At 37.0% G+C, this 22,774-nt stretch overlaps 1 protein-coding gene across 4 annotated transcripts in view; it reads right to left on the bottom strand.

The window, feature by feature from the left end:
* Positions 1–22,774, bottom strand: part of LOC136844392 (uncharacterized) — a 464,343-nt gene that overhangs the window by 376,925 nt on the left and 64,644 nt on the right. The window lies entirely within an intron of this gene.

Raw genomic sequence — 22,774 nt, forward strand, 5'->3', positions numbered from 1 at the left:
TTTGGAAAACTCAGACAAACGTAAAACGACATGGACCTAAAAACAGCTACTAATTGTTTGACTTATCTATGAAAGTATAAAACATCAAAAAAAGAAAAAATATTGCTGGATATTTAATCAAATTTTCTGTAAAAAAAATTGTGAAAGGAAATCATGTAGTACCAACTGAACCTATGATAATTACACACAATAAAAATTAAAATTGGAAGAGAAAGAGGGAAGAACGATATACAAGGTACAATAGGGCAAGAGACCCTGTTGTACCCATATGCCATGAAACCGAGAAGGTTAATGTATTCTTGTGCATAAAAAACGACATGGAAAGCTGAAACGAACACACATCAAGGAAATGGAAAGCATCATCACCGCACTTCAAATGTGTGTGTTCGTGAGAGAGAGAGAGAGAGAGAGAGAGAGAGAGAGAGAGAGAGAGAGAGGGAGAGAGAGAGAGAGAGAGAGAGAGCAGCATACAACCCCCTTTAATAGTAAGTAAAATCACGTTTCGTTCCAATACGTTGAAGCCAATGGATGATATTGACATAATGCTGCTACCCTGAACATATGATATGTGCAATTTCAAAAATACTTGAATTGTTTGTAGACAACATATCACTGGCACACACAAACACCCTCCGTCAAAGAATCCTTTGTTGCAACAAATGCAACCCTAGTTTGATATATTATAAAGCCAAATTAAAGGGCCTCTGTTAGATACAGGCAGACGAGCTAATAGAGTCAATGAGAGAGAGAGAGAGAGAGAGAGAGAGAGAGAGAGAGAGAGAGAGAGAGAGAGAGAGAGAGAGAGAGAGCGTTTAAGGTGAAAACCCGTTTTGAGTGAATTATTCTTAACAATAATTAGCAACGCTGATAGTACTGTAAATAGAGAATAGATAATGAATTCATTCCTTCCAAACAGGGACCATTAAAATGATCTGTGACAGTGTCAGGAAAACCACTATCAATGGAAAATATAATATGGCAGTGGAGAAAACTAAATTAACAATACTTCAAAACTTTCGAGTTGATATATGAACACGCACTTGCTCACAAAACAATACATACTTGTAACAAATATGAACGCATGTTGAAATAACAAAATCCTAAGGTAGATCTGCAGATCTATCATTTACGTTAAATATGGAATATCTGTAAGTAGTATATATAATATCAATACATTTGCAGCTCCCTTTTATCTTCTTTGCACATTCGGTGTACCTCGGAATATAGAGAACTCTTTTCTCAATGACACGTAGGATTAAACCTGTGCTCCATTGACAATGTAAAGTATGTCGCATTCACTCGTCAAAATACACATTCTGAAGGTGCTGAAGCTGACCTGTAACTTTTCAACCCTTTAGTTTTAGTTCATTCACAAAAATACACCCCTCTCCGAACAAATGGGAAACGACAAAATGAAAAACACCCTCAACACAATAATGCGAGGTGAAACAAAACTGAACCACACTCTGTGCATTACATATGCAATAAACAAACACTAGTGGTGTGTAATAAACAAATACCTGTGGTGTATGTATGTATATGTATATGTGTATATATATATATATATATATATATATATATATATATATATATATATATATACATACATATACACACACACACATTCATACCACATTTCGAGAAATGCGAGCGGCTGCATATCAGGACATTCACAAACCTTTGTTTTTACATAAAGTAATGTCCGTAATATCTAATGACGAACGGATGCTAGATGTTTCAAGTTGTTGCAAGAGTGTTATTTAGAGGAAGGGAAGAAAAGGTCAAAGACGAATGGAATGGAAAGAGACGAGCAGCCTTCCTAGATCACCCTTAACGACCTTAAGCAGCCTACCAACAAGCAGTTAATGCTAACAACGAGTCGAACCCTTCTCTCATGACCCAAAAGGGCATACCAGCTTCAAGCTTAAAGAGGAGCTCGGTTCGTAACCCTCTCGGATACTGCGACCACCTGCATATAGCGGACCGCCCGCCCCACACCACAGCTTTACTGTCGCCACTGCTACTTTTTTCTTTTCTTTTTTGTTTCCTTCTTTGTTCCCAGACCCTCATTCACTACATTAACCTCATGGTGCTACGCATGTCACTATCAAAAGACTTGGAGTGTTTTTAAAGGTTATTTGTCGGTTGTAAAAGTATAAATTCTCATTCCGCTTCAAATCTATTTTCGATCCATGACACGGTCACCTTTTGGTCAATTGGGCAACGTTCATCCACGAATATTATTAGTTTAGGAAGATGGAACGGAAGTGGATGCGAAGAATGAGAAAATTTTGAAAAGGAAAACGAATAAAATGTTAGTTGGTTAACATTAGGCGGTGAAAGCTAAGAATCTACAGAAATGATAACAGAACTAATAACAAACAAAATATGGATTCATTTCTATATAAAGCCCATTCAACCGAACAGCTCCATGAAAACGAATGCCCTCCAAAGGAAGAGCACAATATTTCCTACGGTTTCCACCCTTCATTTTCAGTCTGCGAGCCCTGAAGATGACAATAACTTTAACCTTTCATGTGTGGTGGTTCTTAAGGTCGGGGATATGGGGCAGGGGGGAGGGGTCAGGAAAGCCCATAAAACCTATAAGAAGGGCGAAGGGGAACAGTTGGGGGATTTAGCCCCTAAGCTTACTATTGTAACATATCCCAAAAATCCTAGCCGAATTAAAACCTAGCACCTAACACATATGGTAATTTCGCTCTTTAATGTCTCGAAAGGATGAGTTTCTAATTCCGCTACTATTTATGACTCTCTCTCTCTCTCTCTCTCTCTCTCTCTCTCTCTCTCTCTCTGTGTATGTAAAGCTTATGAACTTCACTTTGTTAGTGCTCTGCTACTGTTTAAAGCAAAAGTTAACTCTCTATCTAAAATTTAAACACTAAAACATAGGTTACACTAAAATAAGAGATAAAGAGATAAAAAAAATATTGTGGCAGAAACCAATACCTAAAATTATTTGATCTCTTGCATGCGATGCCAGAATGCCTGGAAATAGATTCAACGCTATAAATGACATCTAATAGAATTAGCATAAAAAATACGCTGGGTTTTCTGAAATACGACTTAAGACCAGCCAAGATTAGTTCTACATTAGTTTGTATCAAGGACTTCAAATTTACGCCAGTAATCTAAATAAAAAATCTATATGCACTAACCACCGTAATTTCACTTTCACGCTGTAATGGAATGACATTAATCACAAGACCAACAGTGTACTCCTACGAGAGGGCGTCGTAGTTAATATGAAGCTAAAGTACGAACTTCAACCACAAAAGGTGCTTGCAATACAAACAGGAAAACCGTCAAAGATACAAAAATAATACAAAAATACTTATATCAGAAAGATGCTTGAGCCTTTTAAACCCTACTATTACGCTTCTTTTTAAGAGAAAACTACGGATCTTCTCCTGATTCCAAGCGCTAAAGTAAAGCTAGTCACCCATTTATCAATTTAGGATATGATAGTGTCACGGCTTCAGCCGAGACTCTGTCATCCAAACATCCTCAAAGCCTTACCAATCTAAAAAGAAATTATTTTGAGATAGAAGCCAGAGTTCTGTAATAAGTGATAATGTGTTCTTCTCCCTGACTCAAGGTATTTCCCAAAGGAGACTGCACGCTTGAACATATTACTTTTTCATTACTGCCTTTCTTCTGCCATCCTAATTTTACTCCTAATACGTCCCTTCTATATAAAAAAAATATCCTCTCTATCTTCTTGGTTTTTTACTTGAATGGAGAAACTCAACAACTAGCTTCTGTCATGTCAAAGTGCGTTCATATTTTCCTCCCGAGTAACGACCTCTCTGGAATAGGAAAGGTTTAGTATTTTTATTTTGGCCTGATTCTTCAGCCTGTTTAAGTCTTTTCCCATCTATTTCCATTTTCCTGATATTGTTTCGCCTATGCTAGTTATGGAGGTTATTTTTACCCTAAAAGTGGCGTAACCATTCAATGAAATATTCTCCAGTTAATAGGTCTATGTTATCTGGAGGTTCTTCGTGGTTTACTAAACGTGTTTAATAATTTATATTATTGGCCTTCAAGCCAATAGATGATGACAACCATATCATCTCATATTTATTGCATTTTAAAGTTTTGATACAGTTCCCAAAACACTTTGGCGCGCAAGTTGGGTTTATTTTATTTACAAAAGTGCTTTCCGTTCTGTATATCAAAATAATTTAGCAAACAAGCAAAAACAAAAGTATTTTGGAACAATGAAGGTATTAAGCGTAAATATATCAAAGAATTATATGTATAAGATATATTTGAACCGAAAACAACTGTAGCTTAATCAAAAGACAAGATAAAGAGTAATCTACAACATTAATGAACACTGTTTGTAAATTACTTGATTAAACCCGTTTGGAATTCTGACCTTAAACAAAGGCTGAAGAAAACTGGTGCTGTTAATGACCATATTTTCATGAAAAAAAAAATCATATGAAATCATTCATTGAAAACCACAAAAATCGCATACATTTTTAATGTTAAAAGGGGGAGGGGGAGATTAACCGTTTAAATTCAAACAAAAATAGCTTTGAACGAGGCAAAGTGTCAGAAGCGTCTTAGCTATTTCCGTTATCAGTACATAACTTTACCTATGAAATGCCGAAAATATTAAATGCGTGACATTCGCACTTCACTTCACAGCGGGCCGCCATATGGAAAAATCCTAGAGTTCAAATCTATTCTTTTGATTGGCACATTGCTGACACTCCATTAATACGTGCTCGCCTGTCACCAACTGCTGGCAGCAGTCACATTTTGGGGAATTTCTATCTTCCTATAAGAAAAGGTTACTCATTTATTTTGTCGCTTTTCAAAATAATTTTCCATGTGGTCACAGAGGGACAATTTTTCCCTATGGTCACAGAAGGACAATCAAAGAGTCCACTCATCCGATGACCCGCAAATGAAAGTTCAGCCTCTTCCACTGATTCCAAAATCCCTTCTTATTATTATTATAATATTACTTTTAGGAGGATGCCCTTCGCGCTAACACGTGAGACGTCAATCAAAATGAAAGAAAATTCGTCTAGCTGTAGCATTTTAAATTCTGCTATCACAATATGCTAAAAAATGAAACTGGCATCGGCCTGCTCTTTCAATTTATCCTACATTACAAAAAGAAATACTGAGCACTAATAAATATCTTACTTTAGAAGGCAGAAGGGAACGTGCATTTGTGGTTAGAGAAAAACTATTACCACTTGTTAAAACTTTTACATCTCTCTTACGTTGCTTTTCAAGCAACTTTCCTACTAAATTTTGAAGTTAAGACTCGCCATCACCTCATATAAAATAGGAAACTGCATCCGCATCTGATTTTTTTTTACCATAATAACTCAGTTAGTCATGGCAATGATAGTTTGAAATTTCAGAATGTGTTCAACTGAAACTCCTTCCGGCACACTTACGGAGAAAGTTAGCTGGAATTACCTACACCAGTTATTTACAACCGCAGCACTAAATCTGAGAATAAGGGAAATTGCTGTAGCTGTAGGGATGATAGTGAATTAGCGAACAAGGGAACTTGACTAATATGCACGAACTAGAGCAAACAATGCAATACTTCTTTTACTAGAGTTTAGTCACACATACATCGAGAGGCAAATCGCAGGATACCAAGCGTTATTACTTGTCAAAGGAACTGAAATGTATCCTATCCCAGCAGAAACAAGAGTTGGCCAATTAAATGATAAGAATAACAGGAAAATATCAAGGCGCTTTACTGATGATCGTTAACTAAAAGCAATACTTATACCATTGTAAAAAAATGTCACAGCACAAGATTTAAAACTGGACTAAGAGATGTTAAATCTTCTACAATAATAAAATCCAAGTGGATCTGATCTTGTTTGTCCTCGCCCGGGGTGACAGTAGGGGAAACACGACAGAGCCACCCACTCCGGTTTGTCCGCCCACGGAGTAGGTAGGAAGAACGGGAGGGTGGGGGGGACATCCACCCTCCTCCTGCAAACCTGTTTGTCCGCCGCGGGTGTGGGCGGGGTAGGTAGGGGATCGGGAGGGTAGGGGAAACAGCAGCGCCGAGTTCCAGCGCGCGTAGCGAGCGCCAACATGCTCGTATATGATTACATAACATCATTTGAACATCCACACGTGGAAGTGCAAAAAATAGGAGAGCGAAGAAAGATTATAATAATAACGTCTGGCTTTCAATAAACATTTCTGATACGCCATTCACAGGAAGAAATCCGAACTGATCACTTTCTGTTGAAAGGGTATTACCATATAAACAACTGGATGTAGAGAGGAGCTGTAACAGCTTTGTGAAATACCCAGTTTCTGGTAAGTAGTCAACTTGCAATTCAGGTATATCATCCATCACTAAAAGTTTACTGACAAATACTGAAACTAACAGCTAACTGGATATGATGAAGAGTGACTAGAATGGGGTAATCAAATGCCAGGACTAACTTGTTGTAAAGTCGCAAAAATTTATTATGATTGTCGTCAGTGCAAAATTTCTGACATCGCGCAGATGGTTTTGGCCCTTAGTTATTCACAAAAAAAACAGGGACATCGAAATTACTGACATGTGCATGTACATAATGTGTCAATTTGTGGTATCGGTTCACTGATATTCACTGCCAAGTTTTCTCGTCTTTGCCTTTTATTTTATTTTTTTATTTTTTTAGACTCGCCAAATGTTTTATATTCTAAACTCAAATACATGGTTCTTTCCTCATCACTTTGCTCAAGCCTTAAGAATACTATTCTTCCATTAGCTACTTTGAGAAACAGAATGAGGTATCACGTTCTTAACGCAAATTGTTTCTATATAATCTATATTTCATATACTCAAGGTTTGTCTATTGAAACTTTCATAATTTTTTGATAAATCTTCCTTTACTTCCAAAAGTCTACTAAGAATTATCAAATTAATGTTAATGTGGTTTCTTTTTTGGTATTTATTTCTCATTCTACCCTCGTCTTCTGTTTCTTTATAATAGCAGGAGAGGTTTAATATACTTAAAGATAAGTTCTAAAAACTGAACGGTGTTAACAGTAACATATGCAATCGACATGAACTGGATAATAGTAAAATATACCACTTTTGGCAGGATTCCAAAGATTCATTTCACTAAAAAGCAAATGAGAAAGGCATAGTCAGTACAAGTAAAACAGCAAAAATTACTAACTTTACACTAACGTTAAATTGGAACACAGTTTAATATATATAAATATATAAATCTACACACATACTGTATATATATATATATAAATATATATATATATATATATATATATATATATATATATATATATATATATATATATATAATAATCAATAATATATACACACAGACACATGTATATATACACATATATATACATATATATACACATATATATAGGATATTAATATTACAGTATACACATACTATAAAGATGTTGAGAGAGAGAGAGAGAGAGAGAGAGAGAGAGAGAGAGATGAAACACACGTACACGAGGAAAGTTCCCAAGAAACTCCAAAGACACCACCAGCGGGGGGGAGGAGGAACAGCATCAGCATCTAGTAATCACAATTTTCTGATATTGGAAGGCGTTAAGGCTGGCGTCAGCGCCTCCTGTTAACAGGCCCTTTAACTTTTCCCATCTTATTAAGTTGGTTAGTTTACGAAGGGGATGGGCCAAACACAACTCCTTCCCTCCCACTCAATTAACCTTTTTTCTCGTTGAGGAAGACTAGCTCTCGGTTTACGGTCAGTATCGCAAGGACAGGCTTCTTTTTTCTTTTTAATTAAATTAAATGTCTGGAACATACTTGTGCTATAACAGCTCTCTCTCTCTCTCTCTCTCTCTCTCTCTCTCTCTCTCTCTCTCTCTCTCTCTCTCTCTCTCTGTTAAGCTCTTAAGCTGATATGAACATTTACGCGCACAAAAATAAAAGTACATGTAGGATCTCATATACCTGTCGTTTCCTTCATCAGATTCTTCGCTTCCATTTGATCAAGATACAAATAAACATCTCATTTCTATTAACCTTTTTGGGAGATCTGGGCTACTAGGAACATGTCTTAGAGAAATCAGTAGCTCCCATGGCTACATATCATTTAATAAAGAGCTTTTTTTATATACTAGTGCTTTCTTTCTTTCCGTACCAGAGTGGGGATAATACTCTTCATATTTCGTGTACTCAGTCTTTCACTTTCGTTCCCGACGTGAGTGAATAAAGACAATTCTTTTAAACCTATAACCCGCCTTACCTCTCTTCTAGGCCCCGTCACTCTGGTTCACATATTATTTTCAGCATGTACCATTTCGGCCACTGTCCCTTTTAACTGAATAAGCACTTCCTCCTCTAGGAGATCTGGTAACACCAACTAGACCACCATTTCCCAAATTTACTGGAGTTCAACACTTCTTGGATTGCTCACTCACGCGGCTGTTTTCTTCATTTTGCTACCAAGCCTTGCCATTCTTTCCTCTCTTTCTTTTTTCCTCGATTCGTATTGATGCCATCTTTTCGGATTAGGGACTACGGTAATTCTGAAGAATGAGGAGAGAGTGAGGGTGATATGAGGGTCTACGAGAAGGAGAGAATGGGAATTTTCCTGTCAATTACAAAAAAAAAAAAAAAAAAAATCACGAGCCCCTTTACACTAATCAGATATCACAAAGTGTCATAAGAATAAATGATATAACTGGAAATAATGCTATCTATCAACGCCACGAACAGCTCGTAGATTGTATCACATTCATATTCGACAGAAGCCGCTGATACATATCTAGCCCTGTACCAGTGGGATGGCACCACACACCTCCCCCGAGCCCTACACCTAACCTTTAATATATTTGAGGATAATCCCAAAGATGCCCATCTATCAAACCTCGGGCTACAAATCACACAAAATGACACCTTTGAATTCTCGAAGTCAAAACTAATTACACCGCAGGGAGGAGAAATTATGGCCTATGCGGAGGCCTCTGATGATAGCCCTCGCCATCATTAAGACAGATAGGATTACGCATTCGATCATAAAAAGAAGATGGGGACCACAAGTGGCGTACAGCGCTCTCTCCAGATTGCTCTTATATATGGTACAATTAGGCTTTAGTTCCCTTCTCATTATGGTTTCTTCTACTGAGCGAGGGATAATCACCAAAAACAAATACAACGTATATTTCAAACAACATTATGTCAATAGAGTACTAACGTATTTTTATGTGAGCTTTCATCGTAGTCGCAAGCATGTTACGGTAAATCAGATGTGAAACTTGAATGTCCATCACAGGGCATTTTATAGATTTTTTTACTAATCTGATTTAGGAATCAAATTCTTGTTTGAAATTCACGTTAAAAATAACCAAACGGAGATTGCCTGTCTGAATTTGTCTCATAATATACATATTTTCTCGGCATATCATACCCCAAGTGAAGCTTTAGCCACCAGGTACTCACTGAAAATATGCATGGAAATCTTCATTCACACCGTCTTTCACACACATGAACCAATGCTGACATTCTTTCGATACGTGAGGTCAAATTATGCTGAAGTTAAAAAGAGTTGAAATTTTCTGTACGCTTTGTAACTCAAAATTCTCCATGAAATTGAAGGTGACGCTGAAAGTTAATATCGGCGGTGAACCTTAAACACAAAGACAACGTAAAATACCATCACCGAATAACAAGTAACAAATGCGTCGAAGTTTCTTCGGCGCAACGAGTTTTCGGTACAGCGTATAATGCTGTATGAAACTCTCAGCTACGGCCCATGAAACTCTCAGCAGCGGCCCAAAAAACTTTCAACACGCCCCGTGGTTGCCTGTGTTGTTGGCACTTACAGCGTGGCCAGACGCACGATCATGGCTAACTGTAACCTTAAGTAAATTAAAAACTACGAAGGCTAGAGGGTTGCAATTTGGTATATTTGATGATTGGAGGGTGGATGATCAACATACCAATTGGCAGCCCTCTAGCCTCAGTAGTTTTTAAGATCTGAGGGTGGACAGACAAAGTGCGGGCGGACAGACAAATAGCCATCGCAACGGTTTCCTTTTACGGAAAACTAAAAACCGCAGACAACTGCGTCTCTACTAGCCTGGTGATATGAGCTTTTTGATGATACCACTAGAAAGAAGTAACCTAGAGCGTGCTCACTGACAAGCCTCTCTCTTGAACAGCAACTGACGCGCTATAGTTCAGTCAGCCTCCTCTCCTTCATCCCAAACCCTCCTTCCGATCAAACAAACGAAGTGAACTAACGATCGGCGAGAATTTTCAGACCCAGGCAGTTCGAAATAATAAAAAGTGTCAAGAGACTCTCATTAGGCGGTAGTATCATCCTTCAGGGAGAGAGAGAATTACATTATATATCTCTTTCCCTTTCCCCCTACCCCTTCCCTTTCTATCTCTCTCCCAGTTACCGACGATCTCGTTCCAATCTAACCTCCAAATAAACACCCGGTAACGGCTCCAACATGCTAACAATTCCTAGGAACAACATCGCTTCGATATCCTCCTTTCATTTCCTTTGTCTGTTGTCCTATTCAACCCAGGATGATATAATCCATTATCGGCCCTTTCTCTCTCTCTCTCTCTCTCTCTCTCTCTCTCTCTCTCTCTCTCTCCATACACAGGCGTCCGTGTAGGCAGACCTACAAATGTTCATATGATGCTGGAATGAGGCTACTCAAAAGAGTGCTCAGGGAAATACGGGAAGCTTTTTCATCATGGCTACCGCTACGAAACCGCTGTCTGAAATTCTAAAAATGATTAAACCACAGTTGAGTTCACAGTTTTTAAGCCGCAGCATCAGAGGTGTTTAATCCAGAAATTAATTAACTCTGGAATACCCTCTACTTTAAGGGAGGTTTATCGCCCCATTACGAGAGAGAACGCCAAGACAGCATCTTTAAATCATCTTTTAATAGTGTTTAAAAAAACGGCTCGGTCATGTGTACATACATAACACTCTCGCATGAAAAAAGGATAAAAGAAAAGAAAACTGAAAGATGAAAAACATAAGGTGTCAGCAGTGGGTGGATTCCATTACAGTTTGCCATTTATCAAGTCGATTAGGTTCATAAGTTAGGCACAATGTCTGCATTTTGGGGACAGACGATGTTTTAAGAGAATTGTCATTAACCCTGAAGACATCCCATTTGTCTTGGATTCTCTTCATTAGTTTGGGAAGGAAGCGCGCGAGCTCTCCTTCACCACAACCAGTAACTCGACAGGATTAGTTACGCCTAAACGAAGAGAGAGGGCAGTGCCAGCGGAGAGGGCAAGATGAACACGCCACACAAATGTCATCTGCTGTTTGATGTTTGTTTTGCCCCATGTAATACGCGACATCACAGAGCAAGTGACTCGAAAGTCTGAATTTTAAATCCCGGATGGCAAACAGCCTCGGAAACTGTGATGCAGTACCAAGATCAGGCTTCGCTTTAAAGAAAATTGTTCGGTGTTCAAAACGAACACAAAAAAAATGCGATTCACGTTAAAGAGACCTAGACTGATCCTAATTTAGATATATATCATTGTTGGAAAACATTCGCGCTTTTTTAATAATTAAAATTTTTCACTTATTCTGTGCTAGTGTCTACGATAGTGACCTTTGACCTCAGCTTTCAAGAGTAACTGTTTGCTTTGAAACAAACAAAAGAAAAACTATAATACTTTTAATAAATGAAAATTAGAGATGAAGCACTATATCCTTACCATCGTCTTTTTGGTATCTGCACTAAGATTTATACTTTAATAATCGGCACCAAGTTTGCTGTTAAAACCATTGGGCTATGAAGACGCAGATGTACTAACAAAATGAATGAGGCGAAAGAAAATTATCAACATCCCAACACACCTGACAGTCGTTGCACCCAGAAAACTCTAAAGGAAGAATGCTCAGAACATGCCTTAGGAGCACTGTGGATACTTCAAACATACTAAATATTTAATTATATCATTTGACAGGATATTCATAAGCTATCCTAAATTAATCCTACCGCCCTCAACATCAGTGCCCCTATTTCAGACCAAGCAGGTTACCTTTCCTTCAAATAAACTGCTCGTGTGTGAAATATGCCTCTGGAATAAGAACAATTCCTTATAAAAACGAGTGCTGACCAGAGTAATAAATAAATCTGACTACCACAATATGTTTACAAAATATATCTTTTCAAGTCTTAACTAATAAGGTAACTAAACATGGGCATTTCATGGCTTACGTAACCTGGTCTATTAAGAACAACCTCGGTAAGCTGCGACAGCGCTATTTTACGAAACTTACCTCGATTTTCCAGGGGTTGGTTACGTCAAGGCAGTTATGACGTGGTGGAATTACAGAACAAGAGCTTTCTCTAGGTACACCTGCGTTCTCTTTCAACAAATCATATACGCCCATTTTTAATAACCAGCTCTCCTTTAAATTATTTCAAGATTAAGGCGGATTTATGGTTCGGATTAAAAAAAATGTAAGTCTGAGGGCTAAAGTTAACGGGGAAAATGCTTTCAAAAATGACTCATTTTGACAGCATCCAACAGTAATTCATTAGCACTCATTAGGATACACGTTTTTTTTTCGCACGAGAGCATGAGTGAAATTACACTTGGAACAGGCATGAAAGAAATACCAAATGAGAGAACCCACGAGACCTCGCGTGCGTGCGATGGAAGTGGCTCGTAGCAATGTGAGCTCAACAAAGAGAACATTTTCAGCCAAGATCCCATAAAGCACGGAATGACTTACTCTATTAAGAGACACGCGGAAAGACGAAATTATACAGGGTACATTGCCAGCTTTAATAGGATTTTCAGGAATACTGGCATACGCTGCAAAAGAGATATGACTGCCAAACACAGGGGGACATAATGTCCATGTTTATTCATTAAAATTTGAAGACCGATACTCTTTTGGTACAGGTCAGACTGAAAAACAGAGCAAGAGATGACCAAAGCTGAATAATATGCGAACTAAAATGGATGACAATTTTTTGTGCCAAATAGCTGTCATTTTATGAAGATCACTTTAACGCCAGAAATAGTAACCTAACAACAATAAATTCTGAAATAACAATTGTTTTGAGAAATTAAACTCCACCTCAGATCTGCATCCTGAATCCCTCTTGTCCAGTTGCAAAATTCTTAGTTTATTTTTCAACATTCACATGAAAAAAGTCCCTTAAAATAAATCTAGGAGTTTAACCGCTGTGGGAATTCTTCATTTCGGCCTGCATTGTAATACACATTCAGAAGGAAAACTAGAAGTAAAAAGTATATGAAATGTGCACATTAATAAACAGTGCAAAATTTTCCTTCATTTCCACGTATTCTGAGGCAACTCAGTCTGCGTACAATACACATCACAAAGATCTAGTGCCTACGTTTCAGAGAATAAAAGATTATGCATAAATGCAAGAAGAAAACAAAATTTCATTTTTCTAACTCCTGTTTAAATCATTTATTATTTTTTCTCCTTTTTTATAGTCATTCATTCTGCTAAACATCGAATTGGCTTATTTGAAATTATATGTCCACCTTAACTTTACCAACCTACGTTTATCGCCCATCTAGGCCTAATCGTCGTCCACTTTTCTGGGGCAGCTAAAATGACAGAGACAGACATACACCAAAACAAACGTCACATTCCTTCCTCTGTATTCTGATCAGCCTCAGGGTACAGCAACATTAACAGCAACGCTGTTCCAAATGTACATTTATTTCCCGGACAAAGTTGAATTTTTTTTTTGCATTCTATGCTTAGTAAAACGGTATCATTTTCCCACTGGCATTTTTGAGTCTTCTTCCGTATAAAACTGAACTCAGTTAACGTTGTTGATAATAACTTACTTTAAAACACAATCCTCTTTAAATCTAGAGTATATAACTGTCTCGAAGAAATCACTGTTACCTCTCTAAAAGGACTTAGCGAGTGGCGAAACAATCACACTTACTGGTATCAACAATTAAAACAAGTTGCACTACAGGTCAGTGCACAATGGAAAAGGCCTAGACATAAATACCTAAATTAACTAATTCCCTTTTCTTATAATCGAAATGATGGCGAGAAAAAAAAAACAATAAAAGCCCTGTGTCCTTGTAAATACAACTTTACTCCTGCATCCTACGGTCATGTCTAATGCAGCAACCTACTTGCTATTTACATGGTGTCCAACGAATGAGACGTCACAATCCTGGCATGCTGCGAAATACTTCAATATACCTCTTGAATATAGTGGAAATTAACATTAGAACAATGTGCATGTTTGTTGTTCATAATCTTTCATGAGACCAAGATTTACAGTAACTGGGAGTGATGCTGACTTATAGTGACACCTCATTTTTTAGAAGCTTTACCATTTATTCAAAATGACCATCATTCTGTCTTTATATTTCACCGGTTACATAATTTACATTTACATTTACGGGCAAGTAACAAGTGTAAATAGTTAGCTCCCGCCCACAATACATTTTTTTAATAGACAGCATACGTATACAGTACTTTCCGGGGTTTTGTGTAATGTTTAACGGTTTGTTCCAAAGTTAATCAAGTACCATGCTCTACTGTCAGTTAATCAAATACCTTACACTCCTGCCGGCTACATATTCATGGCCCCCAGCAACCAAATACTGTCTCTTCTGCTGAGCAGTCATATGAATGTTTAAACCCCAAATACTCCCTAATTTCTTCTATACCCTCTCCAGCTTTCATTCGCACATAATGTATGGTTATACAGAACTCTCTCATCTACTCTGTAACATAAAAGCATAAACAGAATTTCTTACGTTATTTTCAACATGAAATGTGACTCGTCCTTCTGACATCAACGAAAACTAACTGATGATTAAACTTGAGAGTACTATGGTTTCCCAAGAGAGACCAACGAGATCTCCCTTCAAAGGCTTCATTAACTCTCCTTCTCCATTATCAGTCGTGAATATCCCCCGAAGTCTTCCTGCCCTCGGGTTTCAGCTAACACGCCGCGGTATCGACACCAGAAATCCCCACGCAAATACCCAAAGGATAAGGTACCCCTATAAGGAGAGAAGCACGTCTTTATATCTAAGTCCACAGTTAAAGATTGGGATTTTTTCTGTATAATTTGGCCCGTTCATAAAGTAGGTATACAAAGCTGTCATTGGTAAATATTGCACGCACGCCCGTGTGCACTCACACAAAACACTTATACAGTATGCTCTACAGTATGCTCTTTCAAATGTTTTGCAGCAAAATTCCATCCTAAGTTAAGGTGAGCCCTTGCTCATTTATTGTAACTGAAAAATCTATAAAGTGATTACAAAACATGAAAAAGTCTTGGGCAAAAAACTACACATCAAAACATTTTCATTAGTTAAAGACTCTTTGGAAACCACGTATAGAATTTAAACACACACACTAAACAGCTTACTTAGAAAAATTATAAGATGGTGCTACAAAAAGTTCGCTACTATTTTCACCTTATAGTACGTGGTTGCATTTACTTAAAATTACAACTTTAGGGGACCGGAGGACCCCGAATTTACGGATAAAAAAAACCTAATAGAATATGTTTCTATCAACGGGATTAACATACGTTAACGAAGTCATGGTCTTTCTAAAAATGCTCTGTCAAGAACAAGCCGCTGCCAGCGAAGCTTAGATCTTATTTTAAAGAGGCCTGACCCTCAAACAAAAATGAAAGAATACTTTGTCTTTGCATAATTACAAATACTGAAATTTTCACTTATTTACTAGGAAAGCTAAAACAATAGTTATTCATAAATCTATTAATTTCCGTATCATTCGTGACGCCATACAGAAAATTAATGTTTCAGTGTTTCAAACGCTTACATAGAAGTGTTATTTTATGCATTCCATTTCTGTGTTGCCTCACAATGGGGCTTGAAGAAACACATACTGTAAATGTACACTTTATAATTATAAAATACCCTGATGCACATTTCCTAAATTCCCAACATTTACACTTACATTTGCATTTAAGCCAGAAATAAATTTTCTTCTTAGCTTTAGCATCGTCAAAGTTGGCAAAGGGAAGACTTTCTTTGTAAATTTCTTAATTACTACAAAATAAACGCAACTCAATTGTGTATAGGAAGGATGAACAACGGTAAAGATATTTTTGCGATCGGTGACACAAATCTTTAATCAGAAAAATAATTTAATGAGCGTTTCTATGAACAGAGCTTTTTTTGTACAACGGTAAAATTACATCTCTCAAAGATGAAATCGTACCTAGATACCATATATCTTTGACTAACATGTACTCCACATCAACGAAGGATCTGCGAAGTGGTTCTCAAGTTCATTTGAAGAAGAATATCAATGCTAAAAAGCGGAATGCTAAAAACGTGCCAGCAACCGTGTTCGAACCATTACCTTCAATACTCATTGAAAATGGACTAAAAGAAGTGCTTGTGTCTAAACTTTCTCTTTGTACAATTCAATTCTCATTTACCAGAGAAACGTCAAGTCAGTAATATATATATGTGTATATGTATATATATATATATATATATATATATATATATATATATATATATATATATATATATATATATATATAGTAATGTGTGTGTGTATATATATATGCATATATATATATATATGCATATATACACACACAAACATATATATAATAATATATATACACACGCGCACACATATATATACATTCCGCTAAAATCTAAAAAGCACAATAAAAACTCCGTAAAAAAAGAAACCTATAAAAGCAAAGAGGGTGGAGTGGAGAATAGTGCCGTACAAAATCTTTACAACACCCTCTTCCCCCTTTCATCACTCTGTCCAAGGAACCCCCGCCCCCCTCTTCCCCTCGAGGGATCTAACTTCGCAACATCCTCATTCGAGACGAGTCAACAACGGCACTGTTTCTGAGCAGCTCATCCATCAACACAATATCCTGGTGGGATTAAGATATCTAAACAACAGAAGGCTGACATATCTTTGGATCTCCCGTGGATTAAATAGACGTTGGGAGGATAAGTAGGCCTTCTCTACTTTGACACACTTTACTTTATGAATATTCTACGCTTTCAAATGAAAAGAGAATCACCTCTCCCAAAAGGGATAAACAGATTGAACTTTCCGCCAATATTCAGTCGAAATTATAATGAATAAGCACATGTTGTCCATTAATTTATTTCCCATACTACAACCATGTACTTTTACGGAAGCAATTTTTCCAAAATCATTTTCATTTCTACCTTTAAAAAAATGAAGTAAAGTTCACAATTTTAATATTTTCTCCACAGGCTGAACAAGTTCGTTCACAGCGCTGAATATAATAATAATATAGGCCTAATCATAATGCCTAAATCCTCTGAGGATGATTGCATTTCCCCGAAATCCTCAATGCTCTCTCATCTTTCCCAATGGCGTGTACAGCATAATCACCCGCCGATCCCCCAAAACGTCAGGTCCTACTACTTTAACATTAAAGAGTGAAGACTGAGGCCTCACTCACAGTAGAGCCACCGCAATAAAGTTCCTTTTAAACTTCTTTACTCTTCGTGCTCAATGTCTCTTCTTTAAGATTTAAGGGATAAACATTTCTCCTCGGACAAATCTGTCTAAAACTCACATCACGTTTACGATTTGGAGTGTCAGGATTAAATACCGTTCTGTTTAATAACCTTTCATTCATAGCCGCCATATTGCAGTCAGGCAATATCATATACCTATGGCATTAAAAAAGAGGTGGACTTCCAAGAGAACCAGCTTTAATATTCCGTCATTTGACAACTCGCCGACCAAAAATACAATCGAATCGTTCCGTATGCATCTAAAATTTCACCTGCCGGATTAAAGTAACCTTTGCCTAGCGGAATTTTACAGAATGGCATTAATATAATTTCGAAGATGGCCTTCATCCGTGATTGTCGGCCTCTGTTTGCCCAAGATAGATTACTTCCGAGGCCCCGTGTTTACTCGAGTGATAATAATACTACACCGGAGGCACACGAGGGATGATGGGAAGCATAGAAGAAAATAAGGTCTAACAGTGGTAGGGAGAGAGAGAGAGAGAGAGAGAGAGAGAGAGATGAGAGAGAGAAGAGAAAAGAAGAGGCCACGATCCTCACACTTGAGAAAAGAGAGAGAGAGAGAGAGAGAGAGAGAGAGAGAGAGAGAGAGAGAGAGAGAGAGAGAGAGAAGAAAATACGATCCTCACACTCTGAGAAAAGAGAGAGAGAGAGAGAGAGAGAGAGGAAAATACGATCCTCACACTGAGAAAAGAGAGAGAGAGAGAGAGAGAGAGAGAGAGAGAGAGAGAGTATCAAACAGGTTTTGCAAATGCAAAGATCTGTTGAGGAATATAAATTTTCTTCGTAAAATTTACAAAAAAAAAAAAAAAAAAAAAGCCATGGAGTCTGAAGCGAAGATGATCCTTTATGAAAATGACCAAACAGCTGCGTAAAGTTACCATAAACGAAACAGAAATCAGGCTTTTTTTTTTATCTCCCTTTTTCTCTCGAATCAAGCTGATGATAAGAGTACCTCCAGGAGGCACCGCGGTCACGACCACTCATAACAAAAGGTTATTGATGACGTGGGTAAATTGATTTGGTGAGCAGCTAAACTTTAAAAAGTTTAAAGTGCAATATCAAATAGACAACATCACGGTTGTTCAAGTTGAGGCCGGTCATTACAATGTTGGAGACTTTTTTATTCTTTAATCCGGATCCAACTTTAGAAACACTGAAGCTAAAATTAGAAACAAGTCATTATAAATATTGCGAAACAATAAATCATCTTTAGATGAAGACTCTCCGTGTGTTTCAACATAAAAAAGTAATTAAAATAAAAAGGTTCAGTGTAAACAATTTACAATCAAGCTTGTGAATAATGAGCTTTCCAAGGCGAATGCCTTAAAAATGCAGTCTAAGTCTTAAAAGGGGACATAAGGCCTTTGAGGGAGCTATTAAATCTATAGGCACCGTAACGTGCCTTGTAAGGATCAAAAGAGAAAGGTTCATAAAAATGAACACTGCGCAGGGAGGGATGGCACTGAATAACGTCTCAGCAACTTAACGTCAGGGAACAAACAAAGGAGCAGGAAGGCGAGGGGACAAGGAGCAGGGAAACTACGAAAGGAGGGGGAAAAAAGGAAGAAGGGGAAGACGGTAGAAAGAGAAAAAAATAAACCACACGGGAAGAACCAAATGGCGAAGACTGAAAAATCTGCCGAAACCCTGAGAAGAGAACAACCGAGGATTACAGGAAGGGAGAAGTGTAAATAAAAATAAGAGAGGCGACTTTGTGTCAAAACTTTAATTACGTTTACATTTAAATTTTCAAGAGTGTTCGGCTGACTTATTAAAAGAGATCATAAACTGGTGCTAAAAATATCAACATAAAAAATAAAACAAAATAAAATATGAACTGAGTACATAACTAATAAGAAACCATAACTTTCAAAAGGCACACAAAAGATACACAGCATACTCGCATCCGTATTGAGCTTCAGGCTGAGAATCTGAAAACGAGAGGCAAGAACGATCGATAAATAAACCAAATAAAACCCACCATATTTTGCAATGAGGACAGATATAATGAGGGGTTGAAGACGGTCAGAAGAAAATGAAGGGGAGGAGGAAGAAATATTGGAGAGAAATGTTTAGCGGAGGGGTGGGACGGGGTAGGGGATGGTGAGGAACGGCCGGGGGATTAGTTTTGGAAATCACGTGACCTGCCTTGGTCACGCACGCCATTCCGTGGGGGTAGAAGAAACTGTTAACTGTTACTGATGATTGCTCTCCGCCGCGATGAACGTGTCATTCACAAAACTTATCTTTGGACGTAAGGAATCGCTACAAGTCATGAAGACTGTATAAGAAGATAACGGACGGAAGAAAACTGCATGTATATAATCGTAACCAGAAGCGTGAAAGATTTGAAGAAGCACGTCAGCATAGTTTTTTGGAAACACCACTAACAAATCCATATACTAAATCTAGACTAGCAGATATTCAAATATTAACGACCTCTTTAGCCTGAAATTTTTAGAACGGAAAGAGAATTAAAATATGTCTGATTAGAACTGAACGCTTAATTAACGCTGGTAAGATACATTACATATGATGAAACAGTACAATTTAAACTGAAAGCCTTCTAATGCAAACAAAATATAAAACTGGATGTAAAAGAAAAAGCCTATCCTTTTCAAACCACAGGCCCTCCCTCCTTTTCTGAGCTATATATGATTCAACCGTACATAAAAAAAAGATGATGGGCTTGCTTAATACTAAACATAAACTTAATGCATTGTATGCAAACATTTGACGTGAATGGAAGCAGAATGGGTAGCGTCTAAAACCAGAGGAGCAATTCTATTAATGTTATAAACACTAACAAACAACCTCTATGACAGGAAACGTAATATCTATTTCTTGTAAGCTTCATTCATTGTTTCTTTAAAGTGTAAAGGGTTATTAAAATTTGAAGAAAGAAATCAAAATCCTTAAAAATTTAATTGGTGCTGAAATGGTATCACGTTTCTTGAAAAGCTACCAATAACATAAGCACAAAGAAAACAGCAACCATAATTTTGCAAAACAATTACGTGAACACCTACGTACAAATAACTATAATTCTCCACACTTTTAGTACCGAGACATGGACTTTCAGAGAGATTTTGGTATAAAATTAATCATTCGTATTTATAATTTTTTCTAAAATATAACCATGTAAATTATCTGTCATCAATACAGTAATTTAAAGAGCTTTTACTTCACAAGAAAGCTTCAAAAGAAGAGGAAATAATCATACTTTATAATTGAATTCATGCACATCCACAAGCACATAAAAATGTGTACATGCATATAAATATATATATATATATATATATATATATATATATATATATATATATATATATATATATATATATATATATAATATATATGTGTGTGTGTGTGTATATATATACATGTATGTATATATATATATATATATATATATATATATATATATATATATATATATAGATATATACTTCAACATCAGAGCTGCAGCTCTCAAATCATAACTCATAGGGCGTCAGGGAAGAATACTCAATACAGCTGATAGTTTATTCTAATGCCGATGTTTCACAACTACATTGTTTGCATTTTCAAGGCTGAAAAACAGCGATCTGACTCAATAATTAATCACAAAAACATTTATTACAACAACTGATTAAAAACACTACAGTATTGTCTCATTTAAAATGCTAATTCTTTTTAAAAATATCAGAGGCATATATGACACTAAAGAAAGACCTGCAATATTATATATATATATATATATATATATATATATATATATATATATATATATATATATATATATATATATATATATATATATAGTAGTAAAATGGTTACAAAAATGAAATCAGAAAAGATTTAGACCTTGACAATAGCCTACAACCAAAAAAGAAAATCTAAAAAGATGGCAGGCAACGTATTCTAATGAATGGCCGCGTTAATACAAAAGGTCCGCATGAGAAAAAGAGAATCGGAAGTGAGTGAGATTACTTTTTGCAGGAAGAATGTCATTATTCACGCGTCCAGAAGACAGCAGGTCCCTTTAAGAGCACTGGTAGGCAGGCCTAATCGGCTCTGCCTCAGTTCCATTTCCCTTCCGTTGAATGCTTTTCCAAAGGAAGCCCGATACGTCATTTACGCGCCTCCATCCAGAGATCCAAAGATCTGGCAATCTCTCATAGCAGTAAGAATTAAACCGCAATCGGTGCGCTTATTCTGAGGCACCAAAACAACAAACATCATTCCATGTCATCCAGTGAGTCCATCAATTCAAAATACCTAAATCTAACCATTTCTTCACATTTAAAATATTAATGAAATGCGAATTTATTTATTTACACCAACACAAATCTTTTATGGAACTTTAATTCATAACAAGACGAGAACCAATTAAAAATAACACTAAGAAAGTGCACAAGTCTCTCCGATCGCCGGTGAAACCAGTGTTTGTGTAACATCTTCAAAAGGAATTGCCAGTAGAGCATTTATTATTTTTTTTCCAATATTCACAATGAACCGTATCTCGATGAATTCCTTCTCTTGAGACATAAACGTAGTGGTGAAGGAGTATCATGTAAAAAATACTATCTGAATACATATAACGTGTATACAGAGAAGGTATGCAACGCTGAGCAGGACACTACCTTGATGGGCGACCGATGGGGGAATTCACATTCCTATGGCTCTCACATCTTATATGTTTTTTGTTTTTGTTTTTGTAGGGACTTGGCATGGGGCCACCAACCTCTTTCCAGAAACATTAGCAAAGTAAATGAATTTTTAAAGTTTTCTGAAGTATACATGTGCGTGACTACCTTAAATGTACATTTATTTATAGAGAGAGAGAGAGAGAGAGAGAGAGAGAGAGAGAGAGAGAGAGAGAGAGAGAGAGAGAGAGAGAGAGAGGAGAAAAGCTTATCGGCTATTGTACGAAGTCATCTAAAATGCATGAAACTGACAGGGAAAGAAAAGCGGAAAACGCTTTGTAGAAGGGGGACCAGTGTGAAGGTAAATAACTGGTGAAAATAAAATCATACTGCTAGAACTGGATCTGCTGCGAGAGAGAGAGAGAGAGAGAGAGAGAGAGAGAGAGAGAGAGAGAGAGAGAGAGAGAGAGAGAGAGAGAGCTTAAATCCATAAGAACCTTGTAACGGATTATTCTTCATATCCTTAAAATCCGTGTTTTTAATTCTACAATCCCTGACCTCTTTTCACCTTACGGTTAAAATATATGAATAC

This window comes from Macrobrachium rosenbergii, chromosome 12 (genome assembly GCF_040412425.1).
Source record: "Macrobrachium rosenbergii isolate ZJJX-2024 chromosome 12, ASM4041242v1, whole genome shotgun sequence".
In the NCBI taxonomy this organism is placed as follows: Eukaryota; Metazoa; Arthropoda; class Malacostraca; order Decapoda; family Palaemonidae; genus Macrobrachium; species Macrobrachium rosenbergii.